Below are 9,992 nucleotides of genomic sequence, written 5' to 3' on the forward strand. Positions count from 1 at the left end.
TGCTGCGGGCCAAGGCCCAGAGAGACGTGGACCAGAGCTCGCGGCTCAGGTCAGGACACCCAGGAGTCCGGGTTCCGCCCTCACCAGCGGACGAGCTTAACCTCACTGGGCAGCACGGGGGACATAACAGTGACACACGGCCGGTCCCACGGGGCTGCCTTCCCGGGCGAGTGTGACCATCAAATGAAAGGTGCATATCGGGTTTATGAACAGAAATTGGTGGTGGTGGGACCTCGTGAAAAATCACCTGGTGACAGGAAGAACCAGTAGCCTCTCCAAATCCACCGAGATGCAAAGCGTTTCCAGGTTTCTCCTCAGCGATCTCTTCAGTGGCAGGGTCTCCTTGATGGATTCTGGGGGGAAAAAATGAAGCTTTCTAACCGTTATTGGTGGTTCCCTTTGAGTCAGTGGCTGAGGGGGACATTAAGTGTCTAGACTCAAAGTTCAGAAGCATAAAACCCACCAAATTATCTCCTCTTTGTCCAATTCAGTAACCCCCAACCCTCTGCTGTGGGTCCCCTCAAAGAGCACAGGAACCCCTCCTCTGGCCTGTCCCCCTCCACTCCCCCTTGTCCTCACCCGCCATCTTCACCAAAGCCCTGAGTGTCTGTTTATTTAACTAAAACTTGGATCTGATCTGTGCCTGTCCTTCACCAGGAGCTCTCCTCTTCCCCGTTCCCAGGGTCTCCTTCTGATTGCCATTGGCCAAGGGAGAGCAGACCCTTAACCCCACACCCCAGAGACACCGCTTCTCTACTTCCACAATCAAGGAAACCACAGCAAAATCACCCGACTGTGCCTTCTGAACAGACGACCTAGAAGATTGGGGTCCCCTTCCCACACTAAGGGATACAGACAAAGGAAGTTTGCACAAGAGAGCAGGGAATGTGAGGGAGTGCAGGCGGGACGAAGCCAGGTGGCCTTGGCTGTGACATGTGGAGGACAAGCCTCCGCTCAGCCCGCCCTGCCCGCCCTCCTGCCCGCTCCCCGAAGGGTGGGACTCGTAACGCTGTCACGGACCCGCCATGCTGGCCTATAATCGTTCATTCCCACTTGCCATCCCCAATAGACTAGGAGCCTCCTGCGGATGGGGCAGGATCATCTCCGTCTTTTCATTTCCAGGATTTTAAATGTGTTGCTATGGGGAGTGCTGAGTACAGGACGCCATACAGAGTGAAACAGCTAATGTTATTAAGCACTCGGACCAGGCGCTGTTCTAAGAGCTTTACGTCCAGTAAGTCATTTACTTCCTGCCCCGAACTTAAGAGTTAGTACTACTCATACTCTAACTTCACGGATGCAGAACCCGAGGCACAGAGAGCTTTAGGACCTGTGCCATCCCAGAGCCGGTGACAAACCCACAACTCACACCCAGGCGGGCCAACCCCAGAGCCCAGGATCTGAGCTTCTAAGGAATGAATGAACAAAAGGACAAACAACAAAATGAATGAACGTGCCTTTTGACCAGGAGTTTATTTAAAATTATCCTTTAAGAACTCTTTCTGGCCAGTGATCTGACTTGGTTTCAATTCAGGACATTTAAAAATTCCTAGCTAACCTACCACAGAATGATTAGTCAGGTTTCCTCTCTCACCTTACTGGAAATACTTCTGATTAATTGACTGCATTCGCGTCTCTCCCCCCACGGGGAACTCTTGATGAGTTGGTCACTATTTGACCTTCTCTACCTGCCGTTAGCCATGCCCGTCCCAACCTCCTCGCCCACTGTCAGTCTCCTTCCCTCCTCCCCTCGCCTTCCTTCCTCCAACACTAAGTCCCTCCTCTGTGCCAGCACCTGGGGGAGCCTGAAGATGATCCAAGAACAGTTTCTGCCTTCAAGGACATTCGTGATGGGCGAGAAGAGATTAGAGACTCAAAAACAACTCCCCCAGGTTGCATTAAAGAGGCATAAAATGCCAAGGAGACTGGAAGGGCACAGCTCATTCCCAGTGGATTCAACCTGTTGGAACATGGGCAATCTGGACAATGTAATACAGAACTGCTTTCCTGATTGCCTTCAGGTTACTTAAAAGCCTGTTAGAGGCTGTATATAAAATAACATCATAATGCTGATGGTCTGCGAGCATTCCTGACTTTATGTAACATTTAGGAGGAACTCAAAGCATCTTAAGCTGCTAATTAAACCACAAACCCAACAAGAAAGACAACTTCGTAGGCTGCCACCTCTAGTTGGCATCTACTGTCCTATCTCCTGTCTTTGGCTTATCTTTCAAATTTTCCCCCCAAATAAGTATTCTTGAACCCAAATGTGGAAACAGGTCGGCTCTGCAGTACCACCTTGTTGGTAAGAAAGGACACACACTGGGCTGCCCTTCACTCCTTCCTGCTACTCCCTGGATCGAGTCTCCCTCCCGACCTGCTGGATGAGGGAAACGGCTTCTCACTGGTCCCCTGCCTCCCCACTGCTGCCAGGGTGGTCTTCTCACATACGGATCTGATCATGTCACCCACCTTCCCCAGAGTCCCAAGCGCCCCCATCCCTACCGAACAAAGTCTAAGTCCTTTAGGGACCAAAGTCTGTCACAAATTTGACTCTACCCTGCTTCTAGACACATCCTGCCCCACGTGCGTCATTTGCCACTGTCTGACCACGCCCTGTGTTTTCACACATGACGTGCCAGTAGGTCCCTTAGCCTCGAAAGCCCGCTGCCCTTTGTCTTCCACCCAGACCTAACTCCAGCATCACCTCTTCTCAGAAGCCCTCCTCCAGTCCCCCGCCACATGAATTGCTCCTTCTGGACCCTCTTGGAATATTCCATTCCCACTTACCTTGGCCGGAATTGTATACCATAGTGTGTGTGTGTGTGTGTGTGTGTGTGTGTGTGTGTGTGTGTGTGTCCCTTGAAGGCAGACGCTTCAACCGTGATCCCCTCGAAGGCAGGAATATTTCTGGCTGTCCCTGCAGACTTGACTAAGAGAGCCTGGCACAGACGAAAGATGCAGTAAGTGCTTGTGGTGCTGTATTTGCATACGACGGATTGAATGCAGGTGCACCAGCCCGCCTCCAAAGTGACCATCTGAGGACACCTATGCAGACCACAGACGAGGCGCATCACATCTAGCAAAAAGTAGAGTATCTTGGTCCTCCAAGTTTAAGAAAACCAAACTTTTTTTTCCCTCTGTGAATGGTTTTGACAGGATTAATAAAAGAGAAGAGCTGTTGTTCCCAGGAACTGAAGTGTCCAATTCAGTTCAGCAGCTTCAAAGGCTGGTGTTTATCGTAGCCAAATGCTGGGCGGTTCTGAAGCCATTTATTGGCTTTATTGCTGTCGGGTTGATAACAGCACAGGCAGGCTGAGAAGCCGAACTTAGGGAATTGCTAGGAAATTTTAAATAGTATAAGAACGATCTGAAAAGTGATACACAAAGGCCACATAAACAAATGATTATGGAAATTACATAAGCCGGGAAAAGTAAAATCTTAAATTCGGAGGCTTCTTCTGGGGTGATGTAAGTTTTTTCAGCCCACCCGCAAACCTACTGCAGGAATGATTCTATTGAAAAGAAGTGATTCTTTCTAAGACCAGAGGGGAAAACGTGGCGCTGAGGGGAACTGAAGTCAATGCAAACCGAGCACAAGCATGTCACAAGCATGCGACAATGTAAGCTGGAAGCGGGGTCCCTCTGGGGTCGCAGGCCCTTCCTAGAAGAGAAGTGAGGCGACTTGGTGCCCACTGACCGCCCGTCACGGTCTCAGCCGCAGCTGAGCTGTTTGATGTTTGCACAGCATCACGGTGCATTTCTCTGCACCCTACTGGCTGTTCTCCGAGCCAGGTAAAACTGCAGAACAGGTCAGGTTAGTGGGACCACATACGAAATGTCGTTTCCTCTTCTTCTGCATCTTCCTCTGCCTCCTCTAAGGCAAGAGCACGCTGGATTGGAAGGCCCAGTGATGCTCGTGTGGCGTTGCCATTTACGATGCGATGGGTCACTCTGCGGAAACAGCCTATACGTCCGATTGTAGGGAAGTGGCCGGGTAGATCACTGTTCAGCCAAATAAAGGTACAATATGCTGTGCTTTGAAGTGAGGTTGAAGGAGACTATTAAAGTACAGGAAAATATACTCGTAAGAATATTGTTAAGTGACAAAGAAGCTGCCACAAACGAGGGCTCACTATTGGATCCTGTTTTTACTGAAATGCGTATAAGTGTGTACGCCCAGGAAAACGCCGAGATCGTACGCACTTAGGAGCTTAATCGCAAGGACCTGTAAATGGTGGCGCTGCAGAGCTTTATTTCCGTCTCCTTGGAAATCTCTTTTGCTTTTATAATCAATGTACAAGGTTACTCTTTCCAATCTTAGTTGATCTTTGTAGGAAAGACAAAGGAGGATGAATTCTCTTCCCAATGTGAGTACGTTTTCACAAAAAGAATCATAACCTACTTAATACTCAGTGACACTTGGAATTAAGCAAAATCTGAATCCAAGTGTTGCATAGAATGTCAAGGGCTCGTGTAATGTCCACTCTGAGCTCTGTCCTTGGGTGCCTGCGGCCCCCTTTACCGGCTGTGGGTTCACTGAGAGGGGCTAAACAGGCCCCCGTCTTGCTTCCTACTCTGTTACTGCTCCCTCGTTCCTTTCTCTACTCTCGGCATCAAGTCATGCAGATGCATTTGCTTTCTTTGATCTTGATGCTTTCAAACTCGCTCTGCCAATTTTTAAGACTGAACTGGCATTCAGCTGAATGTCCTTAATGACCACAACTAGTTACTAACCCTGAGGAGGGAAGCTTCAGTAAACCGCCTTAATACTCAACTTCTAACAGTGATGCCAGTAGAATCTGCATGTTGTTAGACAGCTTTGGTCGGGTCCACAGTCACGGACCGCCCTTACCCCACCGCATCTCAATCTTGGTTGCACATTCATTAGATTCATGCTGTTTTATGTGGAGGCCACTAGCCACATGTGGCTACTCGGCCACGGAAACATAGCCAGTCCAAATGGAGATGTGCTGTAAAGGTAAAATACGCACTGGATTTCAAAGGTTTGATCTGAAAAAAGAAAGCTGCACATTTCAATCGCTGTTGTCTTGGGTACATGTTGAAATGATAATGTTTGGGATATACTGAGTGAAATAAAACATATCATTAATATATCACTTATTAATTATGAACAATAAAACATGATATTTAACATTGTTAAAATTAACTTCACCTTCTTCAACGTTGCTACTAAAAGATGCAAAATTACACATGGGGTTCTCATTGTATTTTGTGAGAACAGTGCTACATTATAATGTCCCCTTCAAATTTTTGAAGATCCTAAAACTCCATACCCCAGACCAATGAAACCAGAATCTCTGGGATTAGCACCCAGGCCAGGTGGTTTCAGCCAAGGTTGAGGCGTAAGTACAGCCTTGGCTGAAACCTTGGCCCTAGGCAGGGACTGGACTGCACGATAGCAACCAGCATCCTCTTAGCACGTGAGGTGTGCTAGGGGCTTTCCAGGCACCTTGTGAGTATTAACTAATTAATTGGCATCAACCTTTTGAAGTATAGAAACTACCTTTATTAACCTCATGTTAACAGATGAGGAAATTGAGTCCCAGAGAGGTGAAGTAAGTTACCCTAGGTCACACAGCCAGCAGGCTAGGGAGCCGGGACCTGGTCTAAACCCATCTGCTACATACCCTCTTTGAACACAAAGGAACTGCCGCCGTAGATGTATAACTCATTTCAGCCCCCTACCAGGACTAGAGAAAAGATTTTAAATGCATGACCAAATTACAGGAATCAAACAATCATCTTTGGGTGTAACCAGCCGCTACATAAGGCCGTGTTTCTCAAAGTGTGGTCCCCAGACCGGCAACGTCAGCAACATCTTGGGAAAATGTTAGAGTCGCACGTTTTTGGTCCTCACCCAGAGCCAGTGAACTAGAAACTCTGGGCTGGGGCTTAGCGCCCTATGTTAACAAGCCCTTAGGTCACCGGTCAGCAACCTTTTCTGCAAAGGGCAAGACAGCAGACATTCAGGCTTTGCAGACCACGTGTCTCTCCCACAACCACTCACCAACGCTGTTGGAGCGTGAAATGACCACAGACAACGTGGAAATGAATGGGCGTGGATGTGTCCCAATAAAACTTTATTTATGGACACTATTATCTGAAATTAAATATTCCACCTAGGTTTTCCACAACATGAAATATTATTCTTTTGAGTTTTTTCCTACCCTTTAAAAATGTAAAATCCATTCTTAGTTCACAGCTGCTCAAAACAGGCATTGGGTGGGATTTGGCCCATGTGCTGGAAATCACCAGCCCTGCCAGAGGTGCCTCTGTAGCAGACTTGCCTTTGGGAAAGACGGCTGTGAAGCCAGTCAGAATTCAGGGCTCTTCATCAGATCTGTGAACACACGTACCCTCTGGCTTTCGTTACAGTGAACACCAACCTAAGGTTCGGGATAAAATTCAGATCCAGGCTTCTCAGGAAAATATAACGACTTGACATTGACTCTGCTTTGGCACATGCCAACAAATTAGATTTGGGACAAAGAGAGGGGACTTAGCACAGAGACGGATGGTGGGAAGAAAGAGCACCTGATGGAACGTGCACCCCAGTGTTCACAGCAGCACTATTTACAGCAGCCAAGGCATGGAGACAACCTAAATGTCCATCGACAGATGCCTGGATAAAGAAGCCGTGGTATATTACAGTGGAACACTACTCAGCCATAAAAAAGAATAAAATAATGCCATTTGCAGCAAGTGAAGTCAGCCAGAAAGAAAAAGAAAAATACCATATGATATCACTCACATGTGGAATCTTAAAAAAAAAAAAAAGACACAAATGAACTTATTTACAAAACAGAAACAGACTCACAGGCATAGAAAACAAACTTATGGTTACCAGGGGAAAAGGGGGTAGGAAGGGATAAACTGGGGGTTGAAGATTTGCAGATACTAACTACTACACATAAAATAGATAAACAAGTTTCTTCTGTGCTGCACAGGGAACTATACTCAATATCTTGCAGTAACCTACAATGAGGAAGAATATGAAAAGGCATATATATATGCATGTATGTGTATGACTGAGACATTATGCTATGCACCAGAAATTGACACAACATTGTAAACTGACTATAGTTCAATTTTTTAAAACATGGGGAAAAACACAGATCTGAGAGAGAAAGAAAAGAAAGAAAGAAAGAAGGAAAGAAAGAAGGAAAGAAGGAAAGAAAAAGAAGGAAAGAAAGAAGGAAAGAAGGAAAGAAAAAGAAAGAAAGAAAGAAAGAAAGAAAGAAAGAAAGAAAGAAAGAAGAAAGAAAGAAAGAAAGAAAGAAAGAAAGAAAGAAAGAAAGAAAGAAAGAAAGAAAGAAAGAAGAAAAAGAAGAAAGGAAGGAAGGAAGGAAGGAAGGAAGGAAGGAAGGAAGGAAGGAAGGAAGGAAGGAAGGAAGGAAATTGAAGACCACCTGATGAATAAGCCAGGGAGCAGGGCTCCTCCCCTCCCCATGGCTGCCACCTGCAGGCTAGGGCAGAGCCCTTTCCTTCTGAAAGACTTTTTAATCCCTGCTTCTCACTTACTTCATCCACGAAACGGGAGTAACCAGAATACTTCATTGGAAGACTAAATAAGAAATAACAACAGTAATAGTGAGATACATTTAAAATTTAGTCCACCACTGTTTCTCTGTAGCATCTGGAAAGCTTGTAGCGAAAATAAATATGACAATGACACCGCTGGAAGCTGAGGAGTCCTTAAGTCAAAGACATAACGCTCCCTGGTTTATCTTTCGCATAAATCGGAACTTACCTACTTTGTTTGTCCAGAGTGGGGAATATGTCATGATTAGGTGAATTTCAGCGTATAGCAAAGAAGATCTGCTGAGAGCTGGTTTTCAAGCCTGACATGGCAGTGCCCGCCGGGCAGGTGGTACCCCTGACAGCGACTAAGGGATTCTGCTCTGAATCTCACTGATCTCACACCTACAAATTAGACAAGGTGGAAGTGCAGTGGGTACTCGTCGTGGCCGCCTGTCCTCCACCCCTTTCATTCACTTGGGCGTTTCCCATCTGTTCTGGTTCACGCTGAGCACGTGCCCCTGACCGTCCCCCGCGATCAGTCATTGTCAAGGATTCCCCGAGCATCAGTCTTCGCAGACGCTTCTCAGCCTCACTGTCTGCAATTATTCAAACTTCGGTCTGAACAGTGCTATCTGGATCAGCAATTCACTTTTTGGCAGCTCAAGTTCCTTAGACTTCACTATCTCTGTTTCTAAATGCTCCTTTTCACAGGTCTAAGAAATGGAGGAAATTTGGAAATTGCCTAGATTTGGAAATTCTTCCATAAACAACGCTTTCCACAAAATGCCTTCTACCTTGCAGCGCTGTAGTAGAAGACAGGGCAAAAAAGCACCTTCCAGGCAAGTGCTGCCTGGAAGAAGTTCCACCATTAATCTCTGCCCACGACCCAACAGCCTCCGACAAGCACACTGTTTTGCATTCACCGCACACGTAGTAACAAATGCAGGTCCAGGAACGCGCTCATTGATTTCTGCTGTAAAAGAAGGGGAGAAGCGGCTTTATCTGAGGCCTCCAGCTTAAAACGCATCTTCTCTGGGGTGGCAGCCCCTGCCTATTCTCTTCCGTTTGATTTCCTTGCCGTTGCAGACCTCCTGCGTCTCCAAGTTGCTTGGCTTCAGGCTTTCTGCTCCGCTGGCCCTGTGCTCATTCTCAGTCTCTCCCTAGTCCCGGCTTCTGGGCCTGTCCTTCACCCACCGCAGCTAACAGCCCAGGGACAAGGTGGCGCAGGTGGGGACTAGTGCGTCTTGCTTCCACTTCCTATGCTGAGTCAACAGCTCCAAGGAGGGAGTGGTTCTCCATGGTTCTCCGCCACCTGGGAAACTGCAGTTTGTCCGCCATCCTCACCCCCGCTGTCACTTTATAACTGCAGGCGGCTGCTGCCCAAACCGCTATCTCTCTATGAATTTCCTGCTCCCTGCTTCGCCGCACCGCCAGGCTGCCTTGGAGAGCACGGACCAGTATCACCCGGATGATTGTCCAACCGCAGATTGCAGGATCGACCCACAGCTTCCCAGCCAGCACACCTGGGGGTGGGGAGGAGCCTGAGAATGTGCATCCCCAGGTGAGGCCGAAGATGCTGGTCCGGGGACCACAGCTTGGCAACCACAAGCCTAGTTATAAGTAAGCACAGGGTTGGAAGCCAGACTTACAGAGAGCTGGACCTTTACTGTCACTTGGGTTATGTGACTTCCGGCAAACTACTCAGTCTCTCTGAGCCTCAGTTTCCACATCTGTACGACAAGGAAGATACTTCATGGCACTGCTATAAGGATAAAGCCGGCGGGGTGGGGGGTAAAGTTCAAAGTGGCTAGAGCTCATGCTCAGCATGCACGAGGTCCTGGGTTCAATCCCCAGTCCCTCAAATAAACCTAGTTACCTCCCTCCCCCCACCCAAAAAAGAAAAAACTAAATTGGGCTGCTCTCTGCAAAGCCCTTGGAACAGAGCCCAGCACACAGTAAGCACCGCAGAAGTGATCAATGGTTACTACTTCACGCAGCTGATTAGGGGTTTCTCAAGGAAGGGCTCTGAGCCCCTGAAGTCGTCAATCTCAGAGTGGAACCTGCATTTCAACCAGGCCTGGAGGCGTGGTGGAGCCTCGGAGCCTTAGACGTTTAAGAGCTGCTCCTCAGGGGTAGCAGGAACCTGACTTCGGTGCGAGCTGTGTACCCTCTGGCGGCTGACCAGGCCAAGCCGAGACTCCGTGGCCCCCTCGCGCCTCTGGGGAGAGAGTCTCGTCTGCGTTTCTCATGAAACTGGAAATCTGAAGCACCAGCCACTCAGCCACCTGCCTTTTCTCTCTTCATGTTTTAGTCTTTGTCTGCACACTTCAAGCAGCTGTGGGTTTCCCACTTGTGATGGCCGGGCAGATGCTGCTGCTGCAAATTCATGGAGCATCAACAGCAACAGTGATTTCTTCTCATATGAGCAGAAAATGCCACCCTTGAAC

General features: G+C 47.9%; 1 protein-coding gene across 1 annotated transcript in view; it reads left to right on the plus strand.

The window, feature by feature from the left end:
• Positions 1-9,992, plus strand: part of LY86 (lymphocyte antigen 86) — a 47,182-nt gene that overhangs the window by 26,544 nt on the left and 10,646 nt on the right. The window lies entirely within an intron of this gene.

Source organism: Camelus ferus, chromosome 20, assembly GCF_009834535.1.
Source record: "Camelus ferus isolate YT-003-E chromosome 20, BCGSAC_Cfer_1.0, whole genome shotgun sequence".
In the NCBI taxonomy this organism is placed as follows: domain Eukaryota; kingdom Metazoa; phylum Chordata; class Mammalia; order Artiodactyla; family Camelidae; genus Camelus; species Camelus ferus.